A 27,969-nucleotide genomic window follows, 5' to 3' on the forward strand; every position below is an offset into this window, starting at 1 on the left:
CCGCGATAAAGTTGAGGTCAAATTATCCAGCTGAATCAAGGTGGTGTCCATCTCCGATGGGGACTTGGCTGTAAAGCCAGTCATGGAACATCCACATTCTCATGGCAGGGCCATAGTCGCACTATAACGTCGGCTTTCCTCGGAAGCTGATAATTATTTTATTGACGATGGTTTGGTGTGGTGGGGGGGGATTCCGGGCTCGTGTCAAATCACAGGATTGCGTGCTGAACGCGCCATTCGGCGAGATGCAATCATCACAATAATAACATCACACCAATAAAACACTAACTCCATAATATATATTTTGGGGGTTAGTTCGCGTAAACATAAATGTGTCGTTCAACCCGCCACCACCCGATACGGCCAATTAGTAAGGTTTATAGATGATATTGGTTGCAAAAACCCACGAACCTCACAACTAGCATATATCAACACACACGAACAATACTTGGTACGGATGTACCAAAACATGGCTTTACAAATTCGAAGAAGTTTCTCAAGGATAATTTCACGACACATTTTTTTTTCAAACTTTTGATTCCAAAAGCAACGAGAACTTCACACTCTTTGCTTCGCTGTACACATTACCCAACATGCCCTCGTGGGCAATGAAGGTCATGTGACCACTCTTCCAGCGCCACTTATTTTAATGGGGTTTTTTTTCTTTCTGCCAGGCAAAACTACTGCGCATATTATTATTATTATTACGCGTTAACTTTAAATGCCACGGACGATTCACGTTGTATATTTTACGAGTTAAAAAGCACCCAGTGCGCAGCTTACCTAGTCGGGGCCGAGCAAAAGGTGGGAAGATAATTATTTTTTTGGTTTTAAGTGAATCCGCGGGCACGACGAGCAGTGTGAGAAAATATTTAATTCGCCTACTTGCTCTCTCGGCTCGCGCAAGTCCGTGCCTTTACTTGTCACCGCTTATTAATATAGATTCCAATAAACCACTGAGGCTAAGTGGCAAATGGACCAACGGCATGGCTGCACACATATAAATGCATTTAACAGTGAAATGTTACAAATTGAATCTGTGTATGAATTTATACGCATCCGGCTGTTGAAAAATAATGAGACCTGCACGAGAGGTGTGTGATTTTTTTCTTTTCTTTTCAAAATCGCTTTGCTGGTAGGTTGGATGTTGACCTGTTTTGGCAGGGGGAGAAATTGTGAATTGAAGGGTAGAAATGTATCAGGGTCAAAGTTCAAGGTGAGTGTGGGGTGACGCTCATCTCCGTGGCCCGAGAGCCAGGGGAACAAACCACTGTTATTATTTTATCAAATCGGAAAGGATGGGATGGGCTGAACTTATGACATTCAGCCTCTTAAGTCCAGTGTTCTGCCAGCATCGCAAGTTATGATATTCGCAATCATTATCATTGGTCAGGCTTTTTATTTTTTGTTCTTATGGCTGCCGTTGATGTAGAGCAGCAACTATAATTTTACATCGAGGTGACAGAGGCAGATATATCATTGGTCGGTCCAGGTATCTGGTAGGGGACCTAAGACCGGTTCAGATTTCGTTCAGCACAGATGTCAGCCATGGTTGGGAATTGGAACTCGGGTCACTGAGGTTATCGTACAGTGTGCGAATCACCGTGTACCTCCCCCCCTCAGCCTCACGATTCATGTAAAAAGTTAAAATCTGCTTCTGGGACTGTCATAGAACACGCATCAGAGCCAACTCCAGTGGTTTAACTGGCAATTAGACTTCCCACTGCTCTTTATCCACCCCCCCCCCCCCACGATTCCCCACTGTTTTGATGGAAATGAACTAGTGCTGGAACATCCTTGGGTCATTAGCGTGGGTCATTATCAACGCATGGTGAGACATCATTGCGTGGAGTTACAAGGCAAATAGTGCACAACGTACAAGTGAGCTTGAATAAGTAGAGAGAAGAAAAGCATGTATCTTTTTAGATTAGAATGTTAAGATCAACATTGCACGATATTTGTTTAAATGGTCACCCTCTACTAAAATACTCTTGCCCCGGTACCAGTGGCCCGAACGCTTTCTAATGTGAGCAGCACAGAAGTCATATTGGTTGGTCCGGAGGCCTTGACTGCACCACTGCCTTCACAGCCTCATCACTCTTCTTGGTTCTTTCGGTGAAGTCACGTAGAAGGGAAGTAATAAAATAAAAAAATAAAACATAATAAAATAATTCTCACGACGTTTTATTATGTTTTATTTTTACTATTTTATTACTTCCCTTCTACATGACTTCACCGAAAGAACCAAGAAGATGAATCCCTGCAGTCACGAAAGCTTTAAGCCTCATCACTGCCGTGCCACTTACCACGGTACAACTGCTTTCGTTGGCCCGCACCGATGGGAGGTTGAAGGGGCTTGGTTTGCACTCTGTGATGGATGCTCCAGAACGTCCCATTATCCAAGCTTTTCCATCACGTTACAAATGCGATTCCCGTACGCTTTATGCCCTTCAGTTATAATCACGGCACCAAACAGATGCCCACTTTTCGGGATAGGATCTTGTCATTGATTTATCGAGTGAGCTGTTCCCTCACTTACCCCTATGACGGCTGATAGGCACTGGATTTCTTCTCGCCTGTCATCTAAAATAAATCTCTCAACGACAGCGACGTTGGCTGGAGTTGAACTATCAACTGGCCAACGACTTCCATTGTCATCTCAAACGCGCTCATGTCCCGATTACAGACATTGCACCCACTTGTAAGCACTGCCACCATACGCACATTCTGCCACCATATTACAACGTCGCTGTTCATTACACGTCGCCTGTCTTCACACTGTCAAAGTACAAAAAGACAAAATAACAGCCCGCTGCTTTTCTAATGTGCAGTGTGTGCAAGGGCGCCACCATATTTGATCTCGGGATTCATCTGCCATCTAGTGGCCGAAATCTTGAAAAAATATTGCACGCGAGTTACAAGGATAATTGCCATATTAATTACGCAACTTTTACCAATTTAGGTAAAATTTGAAAGTAAGTTTTTTGGAGGCCTCGGGCAAAATGCCAGATGAGGCCTCATAAGAAGGCAACTTCTGTGGCCCGTCTGGACTTGAGGCCCAGGGAAAACTCTCCAACGTACCCTCCTCCATCCCCTCAACCCTTCCCCTGCAGTCCTGCTTTAAAGGAAATATTGTAAAATGTGTGGAAAATATATGTATTAAAATCGATAGTGACATCCGTGAAAATGATATAATGTGATTGATGATGTTGACGGTGGTGTAACTTCATGCACCTGAAGTACAAACTCGGCATGCACATGACGGGAACCAGACCAGACAAAATGACAAGCACGGTTGGTTTTGACCCAGCTGGTGATAGTAATTTTAGACACCCCAGAATTATAATTATGGTGATTGATGATTCTGATATCTTACGTATAATAATTGTAATGTGAACGCACGACTGATGATACAACACACTCATTCACTTAGATTTTTTTTTTTTTATATTCGTATATATATATTTTTTCCGTGTATGTATTGCATATCAGATTATATATTGTTCTCATAACCTTTTAATGCATTTCAGCCGTGCACACTCCAAGCAATTTTTCATGAGCCCAACGTTCAACTCGAATGCGCTTCGTTCACACTCGTGATTCGCAAAGTTCCATGAAAAATTCATCTGACATTAATTTTGAAAGCGGCACGGTTTTCATGCGCGGTGCAGGAGACACACAGGGAGGCAAGGCGGGGTGCATCATGAGGCAGTCCCCCCAAAACTGCTCCCTTCTCTCATCTTCCTCTCCCGTGGTGTCAATAACACAACAACAACAACAACAACTTGAAGGCCTTGGTGGTTGAATTACTCACCACGTGTTCCACCGATGCACAGCTTCTCTCAGAGACGCCACGGAAACCCTGCAACAACAATAATAACAAAAACAACATCATCAGCAGGTGCCGTTTTCGATCTGTAGGTTGGCAATCACGTCCTTTCAAGCTTCCATATTTTCTGCCTCCCCTCTCAGCCCTCTCATGCATCATGCCCACTGCGGTGGACGGCTATGATTTATACGACTGCTTTGAAATGACATGAAAACATTTCAACATATTTGCGGTGGGGGTTCCTCCTTTGAGTCTTCAAATAACATTAAACACAAAAAAGTGTTGGTTTGCATTTTAAATAATTCATTCATGAATGCCTCAGACGGTCTCTGCATAATGATGATTTGGAGTTGATCATTCTTTGATGTCATACATCCACATTTTTCATGACCTACCTTTTGCTTTCTTTTGCTCCACACATTCCCCCTTCCATTATTAAGAGGCATCTTCCCACTGGAGCAACTCCGCGTGTCTCCTGCAAATGCCCCCACTGTGTATGCGGCACTAGTTGTTAAAATGCCGATGCTTTAAATGGAAATTCTTTTTTTTAACTTCCTCATTAAGTTCATCCTTCCGGTCCAATTTATTTTTTCATTCTCCTCTAATGCCACAATTCAAAGAGCTGCAATCTGTTCCAATTGCCTTTAGTGAGAGTCCATTCACGCCCATCACGTGACAACAACAACAACAACACAATTATTACATCTATATATAGGTAATAATGGAGGTGGCGCTGTGGTTAGCTCAACGCGTCATGAACCCGGTAACCTCAATTCAATTCCCGTCCATGGCCAACATCGATAACCCAGGCCACTCTCGCGAAATGAGACGATCCTTGTCTCGTGAGTTCTCACCTGCTTCAACAAAATAACCTCGAGTCATAGCGAGTGATATCCTGGCCACCTCCCTCCCCTTTACCAACCCACACTGACCAGGCTAAGCAACCTCCGTGATCCGACACAGGAGCAAATTGGGGGGTCAATTACCAATGTTATTATTACGATTATGATTAAATGCGAGACTTGTGTGTGGTCTACAGCGATGTCCCACCCATTATTTCAGGACAGGGAGCGTGAATTCCCTCTTAAAATGGAGACAATGACCCAGATATCCGTCATCACCCATTCGGTCGTGTCGGTGACACGAGTGTGAGAAAATTGACCAAAGGTCGGGGAAAACAATGAAATCAGAAGTAATTATGGAGGTAAGGGGCCGTCCATAAATGACGTCACGCGATTTTGGACGATTTTTGACCCGCCCCCCCTTGTCACACGGCGTCACAAAAAGTCAGACCCACCCTCAAATGTGACGTCACAAAGCTCTGCCCCCCCCAAAACCATATTTCCATTTTGAAATAAAACATGCTTCAAATCGCTTTAAACTATTGTCATTGTAGTGCGTATTTAATGTGGCGCTGCACTCTGATGTCGTAGGAGAAAACATTTATTAAAACGTCTATTTAATTAAGTAGAACGTGTTGTCTATATTTATTTAAAGTTGCGCATTTTGATGTGACGTCACATTTCTCAAACAACCCCCCCCCCTCGTCACACATCGTCACAAATGTCTGACCCCCCTCCCCCCCAGGTGTGTCACGTCATTTATGGACGGCCCCTAGGAGGAAGACAGTGCCGAGCCGTAGGTTTCAGTCGCGATCTGTGACTGTGCCCCCTGGTGGTCGCGGGTGGATCTGCTGCCGCCGGTGGCGACGTCCCACAACGTTAACAGCTCAGGAGAGATGCGGCAAGCGGCCAGTTGGGGCCCCCAATATTTTGATTTGTCTCGCACGGTCGCACCCCAGGGCTATTATATATCGCGGCTCCTCTTACCTAATCGCACCATTAAGCATCTTCATAAAAAAAATATAAACCGCGTTTTAAAACACATTCCTGCGGAGGGAGCTGGTAGGAACGTTGGGTTGCTCGGTCAATGGCCTGCAGGGTCAACGGCGGCGTGGTGTATTCCGCAACTATGCCCGACTGTGAGGGCGGGCACAAGCCGGCGTGAGTAGGTTAAACGTTGAGTTTTATAAGGGCACCACGGGGTGACCAGCTCCTCCCCACCCAGCCCCACCCCTCCCACCCCCCACCCAGCTCCACCCTCCTCACCCAGCCCCACCCCCCCACCCAGCCCCTCCCCACCCTCCCCTCCCCACCCAGCCCCTCCCTCCCCACCCAGCCCTTCCCCACCCTCCCCTCTCCACCCAGCCCCACCCTTTCCATTTTTTGATGCACGACGGACGGACACAATAATCCCCTGTGGGCTGGTTGAACCAGTGGGTTCCTACCAGTATAAGTTTATTGTTCGTTTGCACTGTTGTTGAAAACAAATCGCGTTGGTTGTCAGAGGGGCCCCCAACTCGTTTTTTTGGCTACCAGGTGGGGCGGGGGGGGCAAGGCACCCCCTGTCCCCACGCTCGTTACGCTATTGGCTGCTGCTGATTGTGACGCTGTGTGTGACGTCACCTGCTGTGCAAGGCGCACACGCAGCAGTAAAACTGCACGCGGTACAAGATGGACGGCACCGCAGTCGCAAGGCCGCGCGGAGTTCAAATTCTAGCCAGGGATCTATTCAACTCGTCATCTCTCTGAAGGGCAATGGAATGCATTCCACTTTGTGGGAAGGTAACATTGTCCTATTGAAAGACTGTCCCCTTCCATAAGAATGTGGGATTTCTATGAGTGTTCGAGGGTATGCTATGCAATTGATTCGGAGCAAATTCACGTAAACATTTTTCCTCCACTTGTTCATCTTTTGTTTGTAATCACCGCCGGCGCCGAGTGGTTTACAACTTCGCACATCAAAAAAGGTCACTGCTTCCAAGCGCACACGTCTGCATTTGGGATTTATGGTTGCAGCTGTGTTGTGGAGTTTATACCTCGACGACTACCCTTATTGATTATTATCATTATTATTATTATTATTCATAACGAGACCTTAACGCCAAAATCAAAGCCACGTATTCCCCAGTTAGGATTAGAGAGCAGAACGGAGAGCGTTGTTAGCGAGCGCCTACGAAAGGCGGCGTGGCGCAGGAGGATGCGTGGATTGTGTGGCAGTCCACCGCTACAACTCCCTTTGTCTCCCCGCCGCTGATGTTCTCACACAGCGCCAGCTACGAGGGATGCGCTCCACATTTTCAGATTTAATCCAGAATAATCGGAAAATTAAGGCCAAGATACGACGCTTTTGGACGGTTCGATTATTTGTGTTCTGGTTTGTTCAGCGAAACAATGTCACGAGTTCACGCGTGGTCCCCCCCACCCTCCTCCTGCTCTGGTCACTTACCCACCGAACCAACCCTCCCCACCCTCTCCCCCCACACCTCTACTCCATCTTCTCCTGCTAGCACCGTCGTCTGTCCCAGTTTGAACCCAAGACGGACGCCAGGAATTCGCGGCTGTATGCGCTCGCCGCGGTCCGTAGTAGAACCTCATCGCAGAGACTTGCCAAGATTCGCATGCCTGGCACGCGACAGCTCCTAATGGCTCACAGCAACCGCGGCGGCTCTACGCAGCTCGCCCGCCCGATCGCCCGCCGACCATGCCCGCGGGCCTTTCCACTCAGCACGCGTCCAGGCGAGAAAAGCCGGCGTTGTGTTTCCCTTCTCCTCCGCTGTGGGAAGCCGGGAGGCGCGCGCACACACACACACAGGCCACCAATTCACACTCGTAGCTGGAGCGGCTTCTAAACCAATCTCGGAGCGGCAGCCGTTTGCCGCGCCTTTTATTGTCATCGTCCTCGTCTCAAATTGCTTTCTAAATGCGGAGGAAATTACCCTCGATTCGAGGCAAATGCCACTCTCGCTCGGTTCAGGACTAATTGTGTGGCAATTTTTTTTTAAATCTACGAAACTGAAAATAACTGTGTGTTGGCGTTTTCAGATCGCTGCCACCAGCCCATTACAATATTTTAATGTGGGGAGCGGTGGTGTAGTGGTTAGCGCACTGCGCTATAAACCCGACTTTCCCCGAGTTCGATTCCCGCTCACGGCCAACATCGGTGACGAATATCTGAACCGATCCTGGGCCTCCCCTAGGTCGACTCAGCCTCAAATGAGCACCTGGTGCGGTGTGTAAACATCGCCACTGGGGAGACAAAGGCGGCCGGGTGTGTTGCTCGCCACCCACCCCCTCGTGTGTCACTCCGGCACTTGCCCCAACAGTCTGTTAAGGCTATACGGGGGATCTTTGTTGTTTTGTTTTCAGGTCGCCGCTAGCCAACCCATTAAAATATTTTAGAGACAAACGCCCTCAATTCTCACGAAGCGTTTTTCAAAATAATACAAAGCAGCGGTACAGCGGTAGCAAATGCGATGCCATTCGATGTGAATTGCGGCAATTTGTTGTTATCATTATAAGTTATTGCAGTGGAGTTAATTTTCATATTCCATTCGGCTTGCACCGTTAGCTGAGCATTTCGCGATAAGTGAAAAGGTCGTGAGTTCAAAGCGCAGTCAGAGGTGAAGTTGGCCCATTACTCCTCCACATTGGAGAAGACGAGTTCTAATTTGAGGGATGTAAACAGTAGTTGCCCTTGTGGAGAGAAAGTCTCCTGCCATGGGAATGTGGAATTAACACCGCAGCTTCAAGGCTGCCAATGGAAATGAACACCACGCCAAAGTGTGTTCGATACGAGACTCACTCTTGGGTTATTTGCATCTATTGAGCCCTTTAAATACCCACTCAAACCACATTAGACTCGCCTCCCTTACCTCTTCTGTGAAGGCTCTAACTTTTTTTCATCTGGCCTACTTCGAGATATTCTCACTTTAATATTCTCATCTCTGCCAACCACCGCTCCTCAACATTTCCCCCTTTGCGGTGGCAGTGGCATCTCTGTATCGCATGCCCCCCCCCCCAAACTCCACGCGTGTCGGCCCGCCTCAACTCTCTCCTGCCGTGACTCTGACCGCCAGCTCGCTCGCTCGCTCGCACGCCTCCTCCCTCACTCGCGGAAGGCACCGACACGCTTGAAACAACCGCACCCCCATTCCCGCTCCGACCATGCCCGCGATCTTAATGTCCCCTCCTCCATTTGCCCTCTCAGACTGACCGATAGCGATTGAAGGGTAAGTCACAGAGGGAGGTGCAAAATCCACTTTCCGAGGCGTCAGAAAAAAATGTACGGCAACTCAATATCCCACTTTACACTCCCCTTACAGTTGTGATTGCTCGAGCGAACTCGTGACCCAACTGTTCAAAAGCGACACGCACAGCTCTGTGTCAATCCACTGCTGGATGAGGGCCTCGTCACGAGGAGATTCTTTGACGGTACTTGAACTACGCTGGTCGGTGCGGGCTCGCGAAGAAGGGGGGCATAGTTCTAGATTTGAAGCTTTCGTGACTGCAAGGATTCATACTCTTAGGTTTTTTTGGTAAAGTCACGTAGGTAAAAATAAATAATAAAAATAAATAATAAAAATAATAGAAATAATAATATTATAAATAAAATTATAAATCACGACGTTTCGGAGGCAACACAAGTCTCCGTCATCAGATGGGACCGTCACAGCTGAATTTACTGTATTAAGTGAGTAAAAAATCCAAGAGACAAGCCCTTAAATACAAGTTAAGGCGGGGAGGGGGAGGGGCTTGTCTAAATGTGATAGCCAGGGGTATGGCCTGATGGTCCTGGGGAGCGGGGCTAACAGAGAACAATGGTGCACATCGGCTCATAGTTGTGGCCGGTGTTAGCTGATAATAAGCATAAAAGTAAGCAGCGCTGCTAAACGCTGGGGATGTCAACACTCGGTAAAGTAGAATAGTGCCTGTCAGAGAAGATGGTACAAGTATGTGTAGTTAAATCTTTTTTACATGGTTAATGACATATTTCCAATGATTACTCAGTTTGTACCCATCATCACGGTTGAAGTTATGTCTGTGTTTGTATATCTGGATGGCGTCGTGCACAAACCTCTGATGGTAGCCAGACGGTTTGCAGAGCACCTTGGTCTCGGAAAAGACAATCGCATGAGAACCCACAGCGTTGTATCAATGATCGGCAACGGCGGAAGACTCAATTTTGCCGTGTTTCAGATCTGACTTGTGCTCGCGGACACGATCATGGAAGTGCAATCAAAGAATGGATTATGCTGCACTGCGCTCTGCTGCCTGCCACGTCGCCCCATAACCGACAACGTCTGTTATTCAATATCCATGCTCAAGCGTGCTTAGCTTCCGAAGCCGCGTGTTTTCCAGACGATTTGGTCGTGGGCAGTTGTACTGTAAAGTTTTTTTTTTTAATATTCTAACATTGTTGTTCATTTTTGTTGTTGTTTACACTACATTTACCAGAATGTGTCCGCATGCTCTGCTTTATTGACATTTTCGAAGAGATTTGCATTTCCTGCATTTCGCCCCAAAGGTCTACGTCTGTCTCAGTGTGTCTCCGATTTGGTTTCGAGGCGAGCTGATTTATTCCAAGTTGAGTCTCATTTGAGCGCATTGATCCTTTGAGCTCGCCACGTCAAAACGAACGCGCGCAGGCCACGAGGAGAAGCGGATTCAAACCAAAAACAAACAAACGGACTTAATATTCTAACCATTACCAGGCATTACGGAATGGCAAAGTTGAAACTAATTAAGCGCAAACACGCAGAACGGCAAAATAAACAACCCACAAATCATATTCGAGGTTAGAGGCGACACGGGAGGTGGGGGGGGGGCGATGGTGGTGGTGAGGGAGGGGTTACTGCGGAGGCGCAAAACGCGAAGCTCATCTGTGCGCAAAGCGTCGTCGGCTGTATTTTATTCGCTCTCTCTCTCTCTCGCCAAAGTGGCATCTCATTTTGCGCCGCGCGGTTTGCACGGGCAGCGGCGTCCTCGTTTTAGTCAAGATTGCGACGAGCGAGCAAAGGGAGGACCGCTGTGATTTATAAGCCCGCGCACAAGGAGACAGCGGTGCTGTGTGAAGGTCAATAATCGGCACTCAAGGCAAGAGGCAGTGGCAATACTGTAGTTCTTGCTGGCTCTCGCTCTCTCTCTCTCCCGCTCTCTCTCTCTCTCGATCTATGTCACCGGGTAAGGAAGCTTCTCCTTACCGAGGGGCCGAACAGAACTTCCACCTATGGCCAGCATTACGCGCTAACCGGCACCTCGGCGTTGTCCAAATAACAACGCGAGCATGGCGCGCGTGACCACCGCGTGCGCAGAGGTCCTCGTAGTGGCAGAAGTGAATGAACGTGGCCGCTACTTTTTTTTCATAGAGTGCAGCGTTGTTTACACTATGAGACCTCCTTTACCAGTGGCAAAATATAGTAGTAGGTTTTTACCCTTTCAACTGGTACAAAACTGACACCTTTATACAAGGCATCATGTTTGCAATAACCACAACACAAGCAGTGAAAATGCAAACAAAAAGAAACACCTCTGATAATGATAATGATATGCACTGTCCTGTTTCTTTTTGTTTGCATTTTGACTGCTTGCGTTGTGGTTATTGCAAACATGATGCCTTGTATAAAGGTGTCAGTTGTTGTACCAGTTGAAATGGTAAAAACATACTACTACTGCAGCGTTGTTGTTGAGTGGAAAAGAGACGCCTGCAATGGGAAGCACTTGCAACCCCCCTTCTCCCCCTCCCCGAGCTGGTGATTTGCTAAAATGTTAATTTTATTTTAAACTTAATTTGTATTGTCTATTTTTTTAAATCTTAATTCTTTCACATTTATTCAAGTCTACAGTTTTCTTCTATAACAGCCTACGTGTTGCATATGCTTTGCATGTGCGTCCATATGTTGGACTCCTTTCGCACCGTACGTAGCCAACCGTGCACACAGTAGCACATCTATTCTTCTTATACTGTACTAAATAAATAGGCAGACAATATAATCGCGTCTGGCTACCTCACATGGGAGTGCACATTGCCAGCAGCATTGATTCAATACAAGAATACGATCTTTGGACCGGTTCCGACGTTCGGTTTCTTGACACGTGAAATTAAAGATCAAGATTTATCTTCTTTAAAACCAGCTGAGAGAGAATTAAAGACACCAGGATGAGTCTAATTGGCAAGAGTGCGCTGGGCTGACCGAAATTACAAAATCAAAGCCAACAAAAACCCAGCACAGCAATGACGAAAACAGCATTCAAAACAAAACACAAAAACACAGCATCGCGCGAGGTATCGATTATCTTGCGAACACAGAACAGGTGCGTGCATTGCGAGCATCATAATCGATACGATGACGAATCATTACACGTCTAATAAAAACGGCGACGACAATGATGATGATGATGATTACAGCGGTGATGAAGATGTCACTTGGCCAGGTGTCCATGTGCTCTTGAACACGAACACTGTTTAAACACATCTCGGCATTTCCCAGCGAATGACTGGCAACGGCATTTATAATTCATTGCCCCACCGCCACCACCACCACCATCATCATCATCCTTGGAAGTCTGCGAATCGCTGCTTGTACGCAACACATGCACTGTATTTCATTTGCAAGCTGAGACCTTGTGAGCCTCGGCAAATGAGAGACCTTCATTGATTGCTCGAGTCACACTAATATCGGTTCTTGCATAATTTAGTTACCGGGTCATTTTCCATCCCGCTGCGCGCTTCGCGTATATCAATATGATAAAATAAAAAAGTACGGGAGCAGATTGCAGTGCTTTTAGGAAACCGACCTCGATCTTAATAACAATGCAAAATCAAACCTTAGCACGTACATCGCAGCATATACGCCGTGCCGTACGGATCACAAACTATGGGTGCTAACAGAGAATAAGAAACGGACCAGGGAGTTGAATAGTGGCGCTAAAGAAGCACGACCGAGCCGCGTGATACGCACGCCTGGAGACGTTGTCACGCCATTCCTTGTGGCGAGGAATGGTCCGTGCAGAGCCGTAACCCTCGCAGGGATATAAAGGGTTGATTCGATGGTCCCTGCTCCGAATGTAAAAAAAAGACTCGCCACGAGCGAGAGTTGGGCGCTCTTTCGCGATGCCCTCTGGCCACGTGGCTAAACAAATTGGCGCAACTATACGCATGTAGCAGAGCGGTGCAATAATTCGCTTGAACTCATTCAACAAAGGCCCTTCCGTGGCTGGTTATGAATGCGTGGATATGTAGGATATTTGTCAAGCGCTGGAAAAACAACAACAACAAAACCCTTTGTTTTTCAAAGCATCTGCTTCTGTTGTAACATCTGATTAGAGCAGCAAGTGTTCCGTCTCGATCGCATATCATTTGGATGTCTGATTAAAAGAGTGAATTTACCCATGCGCAGGCCTGAGTCTCCGGACTTATCAAGAGGGCCCTATTTAGGTTTGCTTTTGCAGCCCTTTTGTCAATCCACTGCTGGACAAACAACAAAAAAGGCCCACTATTTGCCGACTCGGCAAATAACTTGCATCCATACTCTTTGGTTCTTTCGGTAAAGTCACGTAGTTAGAAATAAAATAAAATAAAACAAATCACGACGTTTCAATCGCAACACAAGCGGTCATCATCAGGCAAAGCAGTCAGCCTCTCAAGGCAAACTGTTTATAAAGGTTTGGGGATGGGCGTAGCCCAGGTGTATGGGCGGTGCACGAGTGCCAATGCAGCAACAATGCCAATGCAGCAGCAATGTCAATGCAGGAACAATGCCAATGCAAAAAACAATGTCAATGCAGCAACAATGCCAATGTAGCAACAATGCCAATGCAGCAGCAATGCCAATGCAGCAACAATGCCAATGCAGCAACAATGCCAATGCAGGAACAATGCCAATGCAAAAACAATGTCAATGCAGCAACAATGCCAATGCAGCAGCAATGCCAATGCAGCAGCAATCACAATGCAGCAGCAATGCCAATGCAGCAACAATGCCAATGCAGCAGCAATGCCAATGCAGCAACAATGCCAATGCAGCAACAATGCCAATGCAGCAGCAGTGCCAATGCAGCAACAATGCCAATGCAGCAGCAATGCCAATGCAGCAACAATGCCAATGCAGCAACAATGCCAATGCAGCAGCAATGCCAATGCAGCAGCAATGCCAATGCAGCAACAATGCCAATGCAGCGGCAATGCCAATGCAGCAGCAATGCCAATGCAGCAACAATGCCAATGCAGTAACAATGACAATGCAGCAACAATGCCAATGTAGCAACAATGCCAATGTAGCAGCAATGCCAATGTAGCAACAATGCCAATGCAGCAACAATGCCAATGTAGCAACAATGCCAATGTAGCAGCAATGCCAATGTAGCAACAATGTCAACGCAGCAACAATGCCAATGCAGCAACAATGCCAATGCAGCAGCAATGCCAATGTAGCAGCAATGCCAATGCAGCAACAATGCCAATGCAGCAACAATGCCAATGCAGCAACAATGCCAATGCAGCAACAATGCCAATGTAGCAACAATGCCAATGCAGCAACAATGCCAATGCAGCAACAATGCCAATGCAGCAACAATGCCAATGTAGCAACAATGCCAATGCAGCAACAATGCCAATGCAGCAACAATGCCAATGCAGCAGCAATGCCAATGTAGCAGCAATGCCAATGTAGCAGCAATGCCAATGTAGCAACAATGCCAATGCAGCAACAATGCCAATGCAGCAGCAATGCCAATGCAGCAGCAATGCCAATGCAGCAGCAATGCCAATGCAGCAGCAATGCCAATGTAGCAGCAATGCCAATGTAGCAGCAAAGCCAATGCAGCAGCCATGTCAATGTAGCAGCAATGCCAATGCAGCAGCAATGCCAATGCAGCAGCAATGCCAATGCAGCAGCAATGCCAATGCAGCAGCAATGCCAATGCAGCAACAATGCCAATGCAGCAGCAATGCCAATGCAGCAGCAATGTCAATGCAGCAGCAATGCCAATGTAGCAGCAAAGCCAATGCAGCAGCCATGTCAATGTAGCAGCAATGTCAATGCAGCAACAATGCCAATGTAGCAGCAATGCCAATGTAGCAGCAATGTCAATGCAGCAACAATGCCAATGTAGCAGCAAAGCCAATGCAGCAGCAAAGCCAATGCAGCAACAATGCCAATGTAGCAGCAATGCCAATGTAGCAGCAATGTCATTGCAGCAACAATGCCAATGTAGCAGCAATGCCAATGCAGCAGCAATGCCAATGTAGCAACAATGCCAATGTAGCAGCAATGTCAATGCAGCAACAATGCCAATGTAGCAGCAAAGCCAATGCAGCAGCAACGCCAATGCAGTGGGCGAGAGAGCTGCCGTGGCAAGAAGTTAAATAAGTAAGAAGGGGGGCAGGAGCAAGGGGGAGAGAGGGGGTGGGTAGTGGGATGGGGGGGGGCTGCGTGAGCGCTAGGGGGAGAGAGGACGTGACGGACCCCGGATGAGGCCATACGGATGATCAACGGCCTTCATCAAGCAGCGGATTGATCATGACGAGTATTGATCATGCTGGCATTCGTGGATGGCTCTCAGCGGCATCGCCAAACGGCGAACAAGCACCCGTTCTTCAACAGGCCTCGACGCTGCTGATGAGGCTCGAGGAAGTCGAAACCTCTCCAGGGTTCACCTCTTTATTTTTTTACAGAAATGCGACTGTAAGAGGGTGGTGAATCCGCAATGCCGACATTTCGTTGTTGCTGTCGCTGCGATGAAGCAGACGCGTTTCGCGATTGCTTTTTTTTTATTCACCGTTGAATGAAGTAATTCATTAACCCCCCTACCCAAAAAAAAAACGAACGCTCGCGAAGATCTTTTTTCTTGCACCCGTTCCGCGGGGGGGGGCTGTAAACGGCACGGCCCCGGAAAGGGGTGGTTGTGGTGGTGGAATCGCGAACTCGCGGTTGCCTCCTCCGACGGACAGAGCGGGGCATCATCGCCGCCGCGTCTCGCCATCCCGTGACGTTACGAAGCCCCGAGACATCCATCGTAAAGTCCCACATGAAGCGCAAAAATGTTGCTTTCCCGTATGGCCCCCCTTTTTTAAAATCGCTCGCGTAAGTTGACACTCGACCCAGGGAACGGCGGCGGGCGACTCTTGCGACGCTTGAAGCCGAAGTTTGCCCGGTCAAACCTTGACCGGGCAGGAGGGAGCGGTGGTGGTGGGGGTCATCAACTCGGCCTACCACGCACCACGAGGTGAACGCATTTAATAACGCTCTGCGAGTCGAGAGTCGCGTCTGTCTGTGCGCGCATGTTGCACCACCTTTCGCGACCGTGCGGCAACCGACGGTGACCGACTTGGCCCCCCGCAGAGGAGACTCGCCCTTGGCATGGCGACGTGGAATATCGCCGCTACTGGCTGCCTCGAGGGCCATGAGCAGTGGATGTGACCAAACCGTCGCGATGACAACATCGGGCGTTCATTTCAGGCTCAGACGACCTCGGGCAAGATTACTGGACGTGCGGATAACACTTGCTGCTGTTATTTGCCAACGTGCACACACAACAATTATCCCCCGTATAGCCTCAGCAGACTGTTGGGGCAAGTGCTGTTAGCGAGCACCTATGAAGGCCGGCACGGCACGCGAAGGGTGGGTGGCCAACACCACGCCCGGCCGCCTTTGTCTCCCTGCACCGCGCCAGGTACTCATTTGAGGGCGAGTCGGCCTCTGAGAGGCCCAGGACCGGTTTAGATAATCGTCACTGGTGTTGAGGGGGAATCGAACCTGGTTCGTAGCGCAGTGCGCTAACCGCTACACTACCGCTTCTCAAACATACACACACCTACACCCACACACATGTACTCACACAATGTCAACAATGTTTAGTTGCTGACTATAATTGCAATCTAAAACCAGCTCGAATCGTGAGAATAAAAAAAAACCCTTCAAAAACACAAGGCGCAGTTTTGTCATTTTTACATGAACAAAAAATGTACGTTGCACTTTCCGAATCATTCATCCAGCAGTAGATGGAACGCGGTTGACGATTGTGCTGATGGTGGTGATATTCACATGTGAAGTCACACGAAGCTCAAAAGGCAGTAAGCACAGCAGCAGCAGCAGCTGGGGATACAGATAATGGCCGACTCCTGATCTCAGCTCGGCTTTAAATCTCTTCATGGCCTTTCCCCACCCTTATCTCGCCTCTCTCATCTCCTTCCATGTCCCCTCTCGTACTTTTCCTTCCCAATGTTCTCTCTCTGTCTTTCTCTGTCTCTCTGTCTCTCTCTGTCTCTCTCCGTCTCTCTCTGTCTCTCTGTCTCTCCCTCTCTCTGTCTCTCTCTCTCTCTGTGTGTGTCTCTCTCTGTGTATGTGTGTCTGTCTCTCTGTCTCTCTCTGTCTCTCTCGGTCTGTCTCTATCTGTCTCTCCTTCTCCCTGTGCCCAATCCCGTTTCGATCCTCCTCCCTCCTTGCATCCCCTCCACGGCTATAAAACTTCCCTTTTACTTTGAACAGCACTGCCCATGGACTCAGCACTGCCCATAGACTCAACACTGCACATAGACTCAACACTGCCCATAGACTTAACACTGCCGATAGACTCAGCACTGCCCATAGATTCAACACTGCCCATAGATTCCACACTGCCCATAGACTCAGCATTGCCCATAGATTCAACACTGCCGATAGACTCAGCACTGCCCATAGACTCAGCACTGCCCATAGACTCAACACTGCCCATAGACTTAACACTGCCGATAGACTCAGCACTGGCCATAGACTCAACACTGCCCATAGACTAAACACTGCCCATAGACTCAGCACTGCCCATAGACTCAGCACTGCCCATAGACTCAGCACTGGCCATAGACTCAACACTGCCGATAGACTCAGCACTGCCCATAGACTCAGCACTGCCCATAGACTCAACACTGCCCATAGACTTAACACTGCCGATAGACTCAGCACTGGCCATAGACTCAACACTGCCCATAGACTAAACACTGCCCATAGACTCAGCACTGCCCATAGACTCAGCACTGCCCATAGACTCAGCACTGGCCATAGACTCAACACTGCCCATAGACTTAGCACTGCCCATAGACTCAGCACTGCCCCTGGACATGAAGCAGTCCCCCCCTTCTTAACCTCCTTCCGTTCCTCTCTCAAGGCCTCACCTCTTCTCCACTGCCCCATTCCCTCCCTCTTCCCCTAGCCTCGCCCCTCCACTCCTTCCCGTCCCTCCCCTACCCGCGCGTCATCCCCGAATTGTCCCTCTCATCGCTGTCACGAATTCCTCAACCTTTTGTGCGCCTTTGTCAACCGAATCATTCAATTTCGTGCCATCGTTTCGTAAACGACGTCGAGCACTTTCAGTGAAGGCGCTCTATGAATATAAATTAGACTAGCGTTAGTTTTTTTTTACCAAAATGTAACTACCGATAAAAAAAACACGTGCACCGGTCCTCAGCCCCAACTCGAGACGTAAATCAGCCACCCCAATCCCAACTCCACGCGCCGAGACCTCTGCACTCAAAGGGACGCACGGACGGCATCACCGCACACTACCTCGCTGTCGTCCTCATGGGGGAGGGAGGTCTTCCTCCAGCAGTGGATAGACAATGGCTGATGGCGACGACGAGACGGCCTTAGCCGGGCTCGTGCCCCATGCATTCGCAAAGCACTCCCCCACTTCACCCACTGCGCCTGTTGATGATTCCCCGCACATGGAAATTCAAACTCAAAGCTGTTGTTGTTTGCTGCTGCTGCTGTTGTTGCTGCTGCTGCTATTTGTTTATTCATCATAACAATCCTATTGTCCCAGCCACAACTGCACACCCCTTTCCCCGCGTCGGGCTGAGGCTCTCACCGCGGCCCCCTCGCGAGAGTTTCCCGTTCCGATAAGCCGGGGTGGGAAGTCGCCATCGCGAGTGGCAACGGCTGCCCCCCCCCACCTCACGCCGAATCCCCCGGTGGCCGAGGTTGCATTTCCGTCGCCTTAGCCTGGATGAGTGAGTTTCGGTGGATGCTGCTGGGCGAGGGAGAGAGAAGGGGGGGGGGTGATGTTTTTTGATGTCCTGGTTTATTTTCAACAACCGCACGACGCTGATAATTGGTCACGGACAAGGCGGTGCCAATACTTGTTTTGATACCGAGACCATTTTAACAAATGTCATCATCCTCGTCGTTCGTATCCATTGTCGCCTTCTCCATCGTCATCATTGGCAGTGATAATGATGTCCACCGTTGTCATTACTGTCACCATGAATTGCGTCCACTGAGATTGTTGCGATGCTAATTGATCGTTGGTGTACGGTGCCTTTTTTTCTGGAAGACTTTGCAGTTTTTCCTGGATTTTTCTGTTTGCGCATAGTCACTGTAAGATGTTTTCTTGTTCATGTTTTTGTTGTTGTTTGTTGCGCTGGCACCCGATTCAAGAGCCGAATGGCTCACAGGGCTATACCAAATAAATGAAACTGAAAAACTGAAACTGATTTTACGGTGATGCTGCTGCTCCGAATAGAGTTTCATCATCACATCACCATTGTCAACCAATCCTCCAAGTGCCCAACACGTCACGTGTACTATATATATGTCCCGTTTAGGGCGGTGCCGCAGACGAAACGTGTCCAGATTTTTACTCGTAATAAGAGTTTTTGGGATAGGGGGGCCACGTCATGATCTGGCCCAATATTGATATCGCGTCTTGAGTTTGCGTCACTTCAACCGGATCGGCTGACCAGGATGCCCCCATTAACTCGAACCGCTGCCACCACTGAGCCGCATCCCCCCCCCACTCGGCTCACGGTTTCAAGGTTGAGGGCTGAGTCAGCAAATCACGTTTCCCTACGAGCACACGAATGTTTTAGCCAATCATCGCTTTAATGATGATGGTTTCGCTTTAATTGGCCCTCCACCAGCAGCCGCCGTTCACCAATCATCGTTCTGCAGACGGGCGCACAGAAGTAGCAGAGTCCGCATTGACAGAGCGGTGAAGGACAGGGGAAATAATACGCTCAGCGTTCTTGATGCATGAACCTGCGGATTCATTTTGCATTTCTTCCTACCCCCTTAAGGAGGGAAGTTTTCAACTCTGCGGATCAGCGATTTCCAAAGGAAGCCGCGCTCGTGATTAGTTCTGACCGTTAGCACGGAAACACACATTTTTTATTTATTTTTATAATGCCCCCCCCCCGCCCCTTGAGCAAGCTTCAGGAAAATTAAAAAAGTTACTCTCCAGTGCGCCAACCACTGCACCACCGCTCCCCACCGCCCTCCCACCTCGCACTGAAAAAGAAAAAAAAATAGTTATACGTGTTATGACAGAGGGGTTACGATTTTAATTCTCCATTTCGCAATTCATTTCCATGCAAATCATAAGTTTGCGCAAACAGCCGTATGGGGCATCCACATCTCTGTACTCTTGCCGTGGTCACTGCCGACACGTGCGTGTGTGTCTGCGCGTGTTGAACTTCTTTCGCACCGTACGTAGCCAACGCTGCAAATCGGACACGGTGGTCGACGAGGATCAACTCTCCCACCCCGCTCATCCCGGCGGAGGGCCGAGAGGGAGCGGAGCTGGCTTGGCTGGCTGATGTGGAATGTGACCCTCCTCTACCCTTAAATTTTGACTTAAAACTTTCGTCACTGCAGGAATTAATATTCTTGGTTCTTTCGGTAAAGTCACGTAGATAAAAAAATGAAAATGATAAAAGCAAAAAAACCCCACGACGTTTCGATCGCAACACAAGCGGTCTTCATCAGGCAGAGAGAATTTCAATTTTATTTTATTTCTATATTTCTATTCATTTTCTATCTACGTGACTTTACCGAAAGAACCAAGAATATCACCTCCCCCCCCTTGTTTTTGTTCTCCTCCTCCATTTCTGCTGCCGCCGCCGGGCAATGAGCATAAAGCCGCGGACGCTCCCCCGTCCCGCTGATCGAGTTGAAGCCCCCAGTCGGTCCACGCGCACGTGATCGTTACAAGCGCTGCTCCGTCGACTCTGTGCGTACGGAGGCGCGCCGCGCGTGGCCGATTAGACAAAAGATCCCCCGTGTAGCCCTAAGGGGCTTTTGGGGCAAGTGTCGTTAGCGAGCGAACCTACGAAGGCCGGCACGGCACACGAGAAGGTTGGGTGGCCAACGCCACGCCCGGCAGCCTTTTTACTCCGCGCATGGCGATGTTTACACGCCGCACCAGGTACTCGTTTTGAGGCTGAGCCGACCTAGGGGAGGCCCAGGACCGGTTCTGATAATTGTCGCTGCTGTTGTGGCCGCGAGCGGGTAACCAACAACTGGGTTCGCCGGGTTCGTAGCGCGGCGCGCTAATCGCCACTACCGCTCCCCATACACACGCGTGCACGGGATGGGTAATAGCTTTTGTCGACAAGGCGACGGCATGCGACTGTGCTGTCGTGAGAATAAAAGCGAGCAGAGCTCATCGCGGGTTTCTTGTCCGGTCTTGTTGAAATTTGTCCGTCAGCGATCGGAAGGAATTGCCAGATTCGGTTCACACAGACTGCGGCAGGAGGGTCGTGTTTTCACCCTGGAAATCGCTACTGGCATAAGGTATTCCAACGGGTTTAAGGTAATTTTGGGGTGCTGATTCAAAATCTGGCATCAGTTTTTGTCTATCACATCAGGTTTTTGAGATATCAAATATTGCATTTTCAATAAAAACTGCAAAAGAAAAATATTAAATAAATGTGGATATCTACATACAATGATATTATAAACACACTATCCTAAAATACAGCACCATATTTTAATACTAAAGCAGTCACTGACTCGCAACAACATGCAATCATAAGGTAAAATCAATGAAAATGGGTTAAGCCGATAGCATAAAATGAGATGTGATAGAGCAAATCTGAGATCAGATTTGGAATCAGCACCCTGAATTTAGTCTAAAACAGCTTCAAAAGTCCAGGCCAGAATTTTTTTTTTTTGTTGACCAGTGTTATCCTAGTAGCAAGAGTAGCTACACATGCTACGGGCCCCGCACTTTTAAGGGCTCCGCGCTAAATGCTTTCAAGCTATAAATTCCGGTTTAGTGAATCTGCACTTGCTCTATTACTGTAGTACTATACTGCCTTCAACTTTTTTGAACGACTGGGTGTTTCAGGTTAGCGATTTGTCGTATTATCTGGCTGTATAGCAAATGAAAAAAAATACAATTACTTTACTATGCAAGTTAACACATCTGTGTTTGAATATTTGTGTTTTTTATTCATTTAGGGCCCCTTTATAACATATGATACAGGCCCCGCACTAGCTTAATCCGGCACTGTTTGTGGCGTGCGCATAACCCCTGCCGGTAAGGAGCCAGAGTGACCCTGTAGGATAGAATTCGACTCACAATAGTAATAACGCGAGGTCACATATTGAGCCACCATATTATACGTCGTCCATGAAATGACGTCCGCTCGTTGGGAAGTAAACAACGATTGCATCCTGCAAAAGGGCTTTGTGGCCCCTACCACGTGACCGTGGAATTGTTTTCTCCCAGAGGCCACTAACACCTGCCCGTTGACTCAGGAGAGCTGTTGGCTTCCTCACGGCCACTCTTGACTCCCTCAACAAAATGGTTCTTGTTTTATCGACCCCATCGGCAGCGTGGACAGAGTTCAACCTCCATCCAGGAGGTAAATCCACCACCTTCCGATTGCGAGCCGCCCGCTCTACTGCCGCGCCAGCGGTTCGGTGCTGAATGAAGGGGCGTTAAGATCACGGCGTAATTGAAATATAAATAGGTAATACAATTCAAAAATGCATATTTCCAAAAAGCAATTGCCGTAAGAGTAAGTAATAATAGCCGTCAGTAATTAGAAAAAAATGGACCTTATATTAAATCATCATTACTCTCAGCTCCATTATCAAGGTCGTGACGATGAAGGCGTCCCCATGGAGATCGTTTGACCATACTTCACCATGCTGGTCAGTGTGGGTTGGTGATGTGGGGGTAGTGGCGGGGGAGGGGGCCGCAGGACTGATTCAGACACCGCTCACCGCTAACGTTAACCGCGGTTTGGAATCAAACTCATGTCACCGGATTTGTCGCGTTGTGGCCTATAGCCGCCGCTCCAGCGCTGTACTCCATCTTGCGAGCTAAATACAGCAGAGTGCGGTGGCTCCTCTCCGCAAAAAGCGACGACACGAATCCACGAGCGCTTTCGCAGCCGGTTTGTTTGGAAAGGAGATTGAATCGAACGGAGATCTGCGTGCGTGGCTTCTGTCAGGCTCCGTGCCTCCGTTTGGGGGCAGTGCCGGATGATCCCAGTAGCAAAAGTAGCTACATATGCTAAATGCTTTCAAGCTATCACATCCGGTTCAGCGATTCTGCACTTGCTCTATTATTATAGTACTATACTGCCCTTCAGCTTTTATGAACGGCTGGGTGTTTAAGGTTAGCGATTTGTCGTATTATATGACTGTATAGCAATTGAAAAAATACAATTACTTACTGTGCAAGTGAAAAATACGTGTTTTAATATTTTAGTTTTTTTATAATTAGGCCCCCTTTATAACAGCATATGCTACAGGCCTCGCACTAGCTTCATCCGTCGCGTACTCGGGCTGATAAATGACGATGTCGGGCTCGAGAGTGCAACGGCGGTGATGCCTCGATGCCCCCCCCCCGCCCTCTCCGCCCCCCCCGCCCCCCTCTGGCACGCGAATAGCGGTCTCGACGGCGAGAGTCTGGGAAAGAGAAGAGCACCTTCCACACCGCGGCGACGGAAGGCGATAAGGGGCACATTACTTATAGGGCCTGACACCCTCCCCCCAGCCAAAGACAATTCCATCGGCTGGGACACATAGAGAGAGAGAGCTCAAGTGAGCTCGTCTTTACGTGTTCGCAATTGGGCTGTGCCAAGACAAACACGCGATTGATCAAATGTATGTCTCCGTGCTCCCGTGAGCGCCGCCGTGCTTTCCGTATCGGTACAGGATATGCATTTGGTAATGGTGGTGGAAATTCCATGTTCCCATGGCAAGGGACAAAACTATGACGTGAGTGCAAGCCGCTGCAGTTCGTCTTCGCTTGCCTGTGCCGAGCGGCCGGATTAGGCGGTGGTCAGCATATGCAGCCCAGTGAGATGAAGACGGCAATGGTGATGCTGATGAATTGATGATGAGTCAACCCTGCCTGGGATTCGTTTCCGCAGGCTCTTGTCTGTACATTGAGTCACTTGGAGGAGGCAGGGTTGATGGATCAACCAGAGATCGGTATGTGGCAAAGACAACCAGTGGCTTCAAAAGTGCCCTTTAGACGACAGTACAGCACTGGAGAGATGACAGTGATTGAACCGCTCAGGGCACCGTGGCGAGATGTTAACTACCTCGCCTGGTATGCAGAAGGCCGTGGGTTCGATCCCGACCCTGACGCCTGCTGTATATTTAGAGTTTGCATTTTTGTTTGCCAGTGGTCGCGTGGATTTTTATCCGGGTCCTTCGGTTTTTTCCTCCACATTGAGAACTTGAATGCGTTCAGATTCTTCGGCTATAAATGTCCACACGATAAGCCACTTTGTTGAGCTATCATCTGTGGCCAAGTGGCTTCTGAAAAAGAGCTGTATAGCTCAGTGGTCCTTACTTGGTCAAATGCAAAAAAAATAGTTAAATAGTGAACCCTCAGCCGGCGTTTGTTTGTGACTCGGGCGCTCTAACACCGTGGCACGAGCATCAGGACTATGGTGCGTGTTTATCGTTCATGTTTTGCTTAAACTTTGTTTGCAAATCTTTTGCTCCTAAATTTGGAGGGGTGACGGCAGAGATGTCAAAAGCAGTTGAGTGCGTGAAATCGGCGGCACGAACGTTCAAGAGACAGCAGACGTAACAGGGATCGTAGAAAGATTCATACTCAGTGAGCTATCAAAATATCATCTGCAGGGTGCAGCGCACACAGTAGCAGACACATCTAACAATAATAATAAATAGACAAATGTGCGCTTGGCATTCTCGGGAAATGCTCCGCGCTTGAAGATATTGGGACTGATACAGCTCTCTGGGATGTTATTTACATGTAAATAAAACAAACAGAGAGACTGCACGGTGGTATCTTAAAGGGAGCATGCGGTGGAGACAGACGGACGCAGAGAGAGAGAGAGCGGGGGTAGTAATACTGAAAGAGTGTAAGAGAGGAAGCCTATATTCGCGAGCAGATACGTAAAGAAACAGCAAGCAAATAACAATAAAAAATGAGCCAAGATGTATCATCGACACAATGAGAAGAGAAGTCCCTGATTGCGCACCCGCCAGCGCTGTCATTCTTTACCGTTAAAGTTTTCGCTCGGGGCGGCGACCGATGTCTTGCCGCTGCTTCCAGCGCCCTCGCAACCACCCCCTGGGCTCCACCTGTCCCCGGCGTGCCCCACTCGCAGGCCGAGTGCGAGAAGTGGCAGGTCCATCACAATCGGAGTTGCCACCCCCGCTCCCCCAGGCTACGCAAGCGTGGGGGCAGCAAAGTCCCTGAGTGGCGAGGGCGACTTTCATCATCGGGCACTGATGCGGCACTACGGGGGCGTTTGAAGGGTTACGAAACAAAGATGATGATGATGATGATGTATTAAGCACAGTTATTTGCTCTTTGTGCAACAAAGTCGGGTCTCTGTTGGCAGCCCTTCGTCCGGTGTGGAAATTCCACATTCCCGTGGCAGATGCTCGTTTCGTACCGCTGGATAATAATTGTTGAAGTCACGCAAATTGGGGATGATTGGGGTGAGCAGATCCCAGAATGGGATTTGTACTTTAGACCTCACGCTCTTGGGTCATATTCTTCAGTCACTGTGGTGGAAATTCCACATTCCTATGGTGGAGGTGTCTCAACAGGATGGCCACTTGATTCCCATTTTCAGGCCTAGGTCATTCCCCAACTGGATAAACGTCTTCCCACTCTGTGAGAGCCATGGTTGTTGTTTGACCATACTTCTCCACGCTGGTCAGTGCGAGTTGGTGGAAGGGGCACAGCATCGGCTCTGATATCACTCACCACATCCTTACCCCTGGCAGAGCCATGGCCGGGAATCAAACTCGGGTCGCCGGGTTCATAGCGCAGTGGGTTTACCAATGCGCCACCACTTTGCCCATTCGCAGCGCATAACCGATGCTATTTTATACAGAAACGTGGTCAATTGGATGAGAGGTAAATCATATCCATCGAGTATACAATTGGACCATACAAGGCAGGCTGATCCACGTTTAAAATCTGCCTGGTGTCCATGATCAATCCTTTTCTGGTTTGGACCCACCACTCGAGAACGGAGCTAAGCAAAGATTCACGTACAGGACATTTCGAGTCGCAGCAGGCACTGTGTGTCAAAACTTGTATCGCATCGCACGCAGCCGACCGTGCCAATCAGCGTAACATCTCACGGAGATAACCCTCCAGCCCGCCCCCTCCCGCCCTCCAACCGCTGCTGATCGTCCACCGCAAGTAGCCAACGTGGTCAGAGCAATAGCAGTTTATCTTTTAAGGGGCCATCCATTTAGTACGTACGCATGGAGGGGGAGGAGGGGTTAACCCAAATGCGTACGCTTGCGTATGGGGGGGGGGGGTCTACTGACAATGTGCGTACGCATAGGAAACGGGGGGGGGGGGGTTGCGTCAGGCGTATGTACGCAGGTCGGGGGGGGGGGGTGTAAAAGTCCGCGTGCGTACAGGGAGGGGGGGGGGGTCAAGTTTTGACAGATTTTTGCGTGCGGACTAAATGGATGGCCCCTAACCGCTGCTTGGTGTCACGCCGTCGTGAGTCGATGTCACTCCGCTCGTTCACTCCACTCGCTAGAAGTCAAACCGGGACTTAGACGCGTTCGGGGGCGGGGGGCGGGGGAGGGGGGCGGGGCCGGGGGGGCGGGGCGGGGGGGTCGAGCGCCAACCGCTTCCCGTCTCGAGTGCACTCAGGAGCGCTAAAGGCAATCAGCCGCGTCGCCTTTTCCTCCCGTGACCCACACGCAGCCGCTCATTCCTGGACTCGCCGGGTCAAACCGGGACGGGAGAACACCGCCTGCAGGGCTGTAAGGATTAGCGGTGGCGACGGGGAGGGGAGCGAGTGGGCTGGGAGGAAAAAAAATAATACGCCGCTGGATTTTTAGATCCATCGGGCCGTGGCATGTATGTTTGTTGTTGCTAAATTTCGTTTGCACCCTACGTAGCCACCCGCAATTTGTCGGAATTACGGGGGGAAAGACAACAACGGAAGCTGTGTGTGTGTGCGTGGGTGTGTGCGTGCATGAGGGCGAAGGGGTGCTCTGGCCAGCTCGGGTCTGGCTCGGGTCTAGCTCGGGTCTAGCACGCTTGTGGGCTTGCTCGCGGACATTGTAAGCGAACTTACCGCGCCCGCCCGAGGACGACGATAACAGCGCCCGTAACTACACAGCTGATGTGCACTGCAGTTCAGGTGCCGTAAAAGGTGTCGGGGGGGCGGGGGCCGTCTTCAAGTGGCTGGACGAAATGCAAAGCGAGAGTTGTGGACGAGAGATGCAGCGCGCGATGAAGCGCCGGCCCCCCGCGGCAGCCTCATCTATGTGCACTGGCGATATCGAGCCGAATTAGACGGTAGCCAAAAATCGGTTCCCATCATATCGTTACTCACCCCGTGTGTGTGTGGTGTAACTGTGTGTGTGTCAATGTGTGTGTGTGTCAATGTGTGTGTGTGTCAATGTGTGTGTGTCAATGTGTGTGTGTGTGTGGTGTAACTGTGTGTGGTGTAACTGTGTGTGTGTGTCAATGTGTTTGTGTCAATGTGTGTGTGTGTGGTGTAACTGTGTGTGGTGTAACTGTGTGTGTGTGTCAATGTGTGTGTGTCAATGTGTGTGTGGTGTAACTGTGTGTGGTGTAACTGTGTGTGTGTGTCAATGTGAGTGTGGGGGGGGGGGGGTGTAAGAGTGGGAGAGGTGGCGTAATGGTTAGCGCGCTGCGCTATGAACCCGGCAACCCGGGTTCGATTCCCGCTCACGGCCAACACCGGTGACGATTATCTGAACCGGTCCTGGGTCTCCCCTATGTCGACTCAGCCTTAAATGAGCAACTGGTACGGTGTGTAAACATCGTCACTGGGGAAACAAAGGCGGCCGGGCGTGTTGTTGGCCACCCACCCCCTTCATGTGCCGTGCCGGCCTTCATAGGTGCTCGCTAACAGCACTTGCCCCAACAGTCTGTGCAGGCTAAACGGGGGATCTTTGTTCTTAGTTTTTTTTTGGGGGGGGGGGGAGGTGTAAAGAGTGTTTGATTAACATTGACCGTGCCGCGTTTGTATTCGCCCTCTCTGGAACGAGGTGACGGGCCGCGCGGTTGTTACAGCCCCCGAGTCGTTACCGCGGTGGCGAA

The 27,969-nt window shown here is 49.3% G+C and overlaps 1 protein-coding gene across 1 annotated transcript in view; it reads right to left on the minus strand.

The window, feature by feature from the left end:
- Positions 1–27,969, minus strand: part of LOC144932431 (synaptotagmin-2-like) — a 302,182-nt gene that overhangs the window by 203,446 nt on the left and 70,767 nt on the right. Inside the window, exon 2 of the mRNA XM_078856484.1 lies at positions 3,815–3,862. The gene's annotated coding sequence lies outside the window, so the exon portion shown is untranslated. The remainder of the gene's footprint in view (positions 1–3,814; positions 3,863–27,969) is intronic.

Source organism: Lampetra fluviatilis, chromosome 5, assembly GCF_964198595.1.
Source record: "Lampetra fluviatilis chromosome 5, kcLamFluv1.1, whole genome shotgun sequence".
Taxonomy (NCBI): Eukaryota; Metazoa; Chordata; class Hyperoartia; order Petromyzontiformes; family Petromyzontidae; genus Lampetra; species Lampetra fluviatilis.